The sequence below is a fragment of the Propithecus coquereli genome, unplaced genomic scaffold (genome assembly GCF_000956105.1).
Source record: "Propithecus coquereli isolate 6110/MARCELLA unplaced genomic scaffold, Pcoq_1.0 Scaffold153, whole genome shotgun sequence".
In the NCBI taxonomy this organism is placed as follows: domain Eukaryota; kingdom Metazoa; phylum Chordata; class Mammalia; order Primates; family Indriidae; genus Propithecus; species Propithecus coquereli.
This window is the reverse complement of record NW_012139747.1, coordinates 2,281,706-2,287,396: the sequence shown is the minus strand read 5'-3', so window position 1 is coordinate 2,287,396 and position 5,691 is coordinate 2,281,706. Positions and strand designations below refer to the sequence as shown.

The 5,691-nt window shown below is 38.1% G+C and overlaps 1 protein-coding gene across 1 annotated transcript in view; it reads left to right on the top strand.

Annotated features, from left to right (window-relative positions):
• Window positions 1-5,691, top strand: part of TASP1 (taspase, threonine aspartase, 1) — a 370,289-nt gene that overhangs the window by 110,501 nt on the left and 254,097 nt on the right. The gene's annotated exons all lie outside the window — the stretch shown is intronic.

Below are 5,691 nucleotides of genomic sequence, written 5' to 3'. Positions count from 1 at the left end.
CCAGAGTGCTAGGATTACAGGCATGAGCTACCACACCCAGCCTAGGCTTCCTGTTTATTCTGTTGATTATTACCTTGGCTGTGCAGAAGCTTTTCAATTTAATTAAGTCCCATATATTTATTTTTGTTGCCACTATATTTGCCTTTGCGGTCTTAGTCATAAATTCAATGCCTAGGCCTATGTCTTAAATAGTTTTTCCTATGTTTTCTTCTAGCATTTTTATGGTTTCCTGCCTTACATTTAAGTCTTTAATCCATCTTGAATTAATTTTTATATATGGCGAGAGATATGGATTCTGTTTTGTTCTTCTGTATGTGGCTATCCAGTTTTCCCAGCACCATTTATTGAATAGGATGTCCTTTCCCCAATGTATGTTTTTATCTGCTATGTCATAGTTCAGTTGGTCATATATATATGGTTTTATTTCTGAGTTCTCTCTTCTCTTCCATTAGTCTATATTTCTACTTGTATACCAGTACCATGCTGTTTTGGTTACTATAGCTTTGTAATATAATTTGAAGGCAGCTAATGGGATGCCTCCAGATTTGTTCATTTTGCTTAATATTATTTTGACTATTCAGTCTCTTTTTTGGTTCCAAATGAAGCTTAGGATTGTTTTTATAGATCTGTGAAATAAGATGTTGGTATTTTGATGTGAATTGCATTGAAGCTGTAAATAACCTTGGGCGATATGGACATTTTAACAATATTGATTCTACCAGTCCATGATGAGCATGGGATATTTTTCCCTTTGTTTGTGCCATCAGTGATTTCTTTAATCATTGTTTTGTAGTTCTCCTTGTAGAGATCTTTCACTTCCTTGGTTAAGTATATGCCTAAGTACTTTATATTCTTCATAGCTATTGTAAATGGTATTGAGTCCTTGACTCTCAGCTTTGACTGTTATTAGTATATAAAAATCTACTGATTTTCGTACATTGATTTTGTAACTTGAGATTTTGCTGAATTTATTTATCAATTCTAGGAGTCTTTTGGTAGAGTCTATAGGGTTGTCAGGATACAGGATTATATTATCTTCAAACAGAGATAGTTTGACCTCTTCTTTCCCGATTTGGATGGCCTTTGTTTCTTTTTCTTGCCTGATTACTCTGGCTAGGACTTCTACTACTATGTTGAATAGAAGTGGTGACAGTGGGCATCCTTGTCTTGTTCCAGTTCTTAGAAGAAATGCTTTCAACTTTTCCCCATTCAGTAGGATGTTGGCTGTGGTTTTGTCATATGTGGCTTTTATAACTTTCAGGTACGTTGCTTCTATGCCTAGTTTGTTTAGGGTTTATATTATGATGGGGTGCTGGATTTTATTGAATGTTTTTTCTGCATCTATTTAGATGATTATATGTTCTTTATGTTTAATTCTGTTTAAGTGCTGAATTACATTTACCAATTTGTGTATGTTGAACCATCCTTGCATGTATGAGATGAAACCCACTTGATCATGGTAAATTTTCTTTTTGATGTGCTGTTGAATTCTGTTTGCTGGTATCTTGTTGAGGATTTTTGTATCAATGTTCAGAAGGATTATTGGTCTGTAGTTTTCTTTTTTTTTGTTGTTGTATCCTTTCCTCGCTTTGGTATAGAGGTGATACTGGCTTTGTAGAATGAGTTAGGGATCATTTCCTCCTTCTCAGTGTTATGGAATAATTTCTGTAGGATAGGTACCAGTAGGTGTAGTAGAATTTGGCTGTGAACCCATCTGGTCTCAGGCTTTTTTTGTTGGTAGGTATTTTATTACTGACTCAAGCTTGCAGTTCGTTGGTCTGTTCAGGATTTCTGTTTCTTCCTGATTCAGGATTGGGAGGCTGTATGTTTCCAGGAATTTAACCATTTTGTCTAGGCTTTCTATTTTTTTTGTGTAGAGCTTTTATTAGTATTTATGGATATTTTGTATTTCTGTGGTATCAGTTTTAATGTCTCCTTTCATTTCTGAGTAAGGTTATTTGAGTCCTTTCTCTTCTATTTCTGATTAATCTGGCTAGTGGGCTATCAGTTTTGTTTATCTTTTCAGAGAATCAACTTTTTGTGTAAGCGATCCTTTATACTGTTTTTTTTTTTGGTTTCCATTTCAGTTAGTTCTGCTCTGAGCTTTGTTATTTCTTTTCTTCTGGTGGCTTTTGGTTTGGTTTGTTCTTCTTTTTCTAATTCCTTGAGATGTGGTATTAGGTTGATAATTTGAGATGTTTCTGTCTTTTCAACGTAAGCATTTAAGGCCATGAACTTTCCCTGTCGTATTGCTTTTTCTGTGTCTCATAGATTTTGAAAACTTGTGTCACCTTTGTTGTTCAGTTCTAAGAATCTTTTGATTTCCATCTTAATTTGATCATTTACTCAAGGATCATTCAGCAGCAGGTTTTTTAATTTCCATGAGTTTGTGTGAATGTGAGAGCTTCTTTTTTAATTGATTTCTAGTTTTATTCCACTGTAGTCTGAGAAGATACACGGTATGATTTCGATTTTTCTGAATTTGCTGAAACTTTTTTTCGTGGCCAAAGATATGATCAATCTTCAAAAACGTCCCACATGCTGATGAGAAGAATGTATGTTCTGCAGTTTTTGGGTAGAGTGTTGTGTAAATGTCTGTACGTGTATTTGTTATGAAGTCCCATGTAAGTCCAGTATTTCTTTGTTGATGTTCTGCTTCAAAGATTTGTCCAGTTTTCTTGTGAGGTGTTAAAGTCCCCAGTGATTATGATGTTCTTGTTTATTGCTTTGCTTAGATCTAGTAGAATTTGTTTTATGAATATGTGAGCTCCTGTTTTAGGTGCATTTATATTTAGCATCATTACATCTTCCTACTGAATTGTGCCCTTTATCATTATATAATGTCCATCTTTGTCTTTTTTGTTTTTTACTATTGTTGATTCAAAGTCAATTTAATCTGATATGAAAATGGCTACATCTGCTTGCTTTTGGTTTCCATTTGTATGAAAAATTTTTTTCCATACCTTTACCTTTTATCTGTGTGAGTTGTTGCTAGTTAGATGGGTTTATTGGAGACAGCATATACTTTGGCCGTGATTTTTCATCTCTTCAGCCAGTCTATGTCTTTTAAGTGGAGCATTAAGATTGTTCATGTTCAATGTTAGTATTGATATGTGGAATACTGTTCTGTTCGTCATGTTGAGTGATACCTTGTTGTTATGTTTTCCCTCTTGTGCTGTTGTTTTATAAGAGTTGTGAGCTTTGACTTCCAAGTGTTTTTACACTGTTGCATATCTATTGTGCTTTTCCATGTATAGTGCACTTTTGAACATTTCCTATAGGGCAGGTTTAGAAGTGACAAATTCCCTTAGTGTTTGCCGGTCTGGAAACATCTTCATTTTCCCATCATTTATGAAATTTAGTTTTGTAGAATACAAAATTCTTGGCTGGCAGTTGTTTTGTTTAAGAAGATTTAAAAATGGGAACCCAATCCCTAGTGGCTTATAAGGACTCCACTGAGAAGTCTGCTGTTAACCTGATGGGTTTCCCTTTGTAGGTTATTGGTGCTTTCGTCTTGGAGCTTGAGGAATTTTTTCTTTCCTTTTGACTTTGGCCAGGTTGATGACTGTGTATCTTGGAGATGTCCTATTTGCTATGAGTCTTTCCAGTGTTCGATGACCATCTTGTGTCTGGATATTTGAATCTTTGGCAATTCCAGGGAAGTTTTCCTCAATAATTCCTTCAAATAGATTTTCCATGGTTTTTGCTTTTTCTTCTTCTCCCTCGGGGGTACCTGTAATTTGTATATTGTCTCACTTTACATAGTCCCATATTTCTCTGAATGATTTTTCAGTCTTTTTTATTCTTTTATCTTCATCTTTGACTGACTAGATTAGTTTGAAAGCCTGTCTTCAAGCTCTGAAATTCTTTCTTCAGCTTGGTCTAGCCTTTTGTTAAAGCTTTCTGCTGTATTTTGAAATTCCCTAAATGACTCTTTCATTTCTCTAAGTTCTATTATATCTTTTCTTATGTTGTCTGTCTCTTTAGCAACTTTTTCATTTTTTTCATTGATCTCAAATTTTTTTTGGCTTCTCTGTGTTCGTTTTCAACTTTCTCCTCAATCCTATTCATCTTGTTTGCCATCCATATTCTGAATTCTATTTCTAATGTTTCAACAGTTTCCTTTTAGTTGGAGTTTGTTGCTGTAGGTCTATTATGATCATTTGGGGGTGTTAAAGTACCTTGTTTTTTCATGTTGCCAGAGTTCTTTTGCTGGTTTCTTCTCATCTGAAACCTTTTCCCTCAGTGCAGGGCAGGTAGGTTTGTGGCACACCCATTCTCTTTTACTGGAAATTCTCCTATTTAGAGAGAAGAAGTGGTCCCTAGATGACATATTTGTGTCTGATTCCAGAATATTTATCTGGCAGGAGATGGGCAGATGCATCGAAATCCCGTATTGTAGGTGTTCTGTGTTGTCCCATTCCCTTGTGGTTGTCACAGTCCAAGCCAGTGCTGGGGGATCTTTGTGTGGAGTGGTTAGTCCCCAGGCCACTGTTGGAAGCTTGGGCAAAGGAGCTGGGTAAGTCTCACTCCACAGAGGCAGGCACTATGGGAGATTGCTCTGCCTAGGTCTCTTTGTGGTGGTGGCAGTGGCTGCTGGGAGAGCCTATTTAGGCAGGTGGCAGTGGGTGTCAGGGTTGCAGGTGTTTGTTCCATCCAGGTCTAGGTATCATTGGGGCATGCAGTGGGGGACAGCCTGTGGCTAGTGGGTCCATGACGGAGTGCAGGATCATAGGTGCGGTGTTGCCTGGCATGGCACATGAGTCTGCAGAGTCGTGCCCCGCCACGCACCTGCAGGGCTGTCTGGGCTGGACTGCCAGATGGCTGGGTCTCTTTCTACATGTACATCCTGCTGAGACTGTTACCCTGGGACCTCTTAAGTGGTTTACATGCCCTCTCCATTTAAATTCCCCAGATGCGGGGGACATTTGGCTCACAGTTACGAGGCATGAGAGAGCACGTGCTCCCCTGTTCCCTCCCTGGCCCAGTATGAGCAATGTGGAGGCGATTGCAGTGAAGCCGAGCTCAGAGTGGCGTTAGTTGCAGCGACCTGGGAACAGAAGCCAGGGGGTTTCTGCTGAGCCTACTCTCCAGTGCAGCATTACTGCACAGTCTCCAAACAGTTCCCTGATCAGTACGGAGGCCTGCAGTGGTTGTAGGGGCCCCTCACAGCTCAGGCCACAGTGTTTGCGGTAGAAGCATGGAGCGCTGCGGTTCTCTCCTTTTTCCTTCCCCATGTGTGGGGTCTCCCCCAGGTACTTTCCAATTTCCCGAGCCCCTTCCAATCTCCCTATCCCCTTCTCCTTCACTCTGAGTGTTTTCTGTTGCTTCTCTGATGATTTTCAATGCTCTTTCCATGAGGGTCTATCCCTAGATGGGACGTCTGCTTGCAACTTTTGATCCTCTCCTTGAGAGTGGTATGTGCAGACTTCTTCTAGTCCATGATCTTGTCCTGAAATTAATTTTAATAGTATGTTTTATTTAAATCAGTGAATCCAAAATATCACTTCAAAATGTAAGCGAAAAAATTATTAGTGAGCTATTTTACATTCTTTTTGTGGTTTTAAGCCTTTGAAACCAGTCTGTAACTTACATGTCTCAATTATGACACTAAATTTTTGTTGGAAATATTTTATTTGTACTTATAATTCATAAAAATTACTATTGAAAAAATAGATTTACATGCAAAGT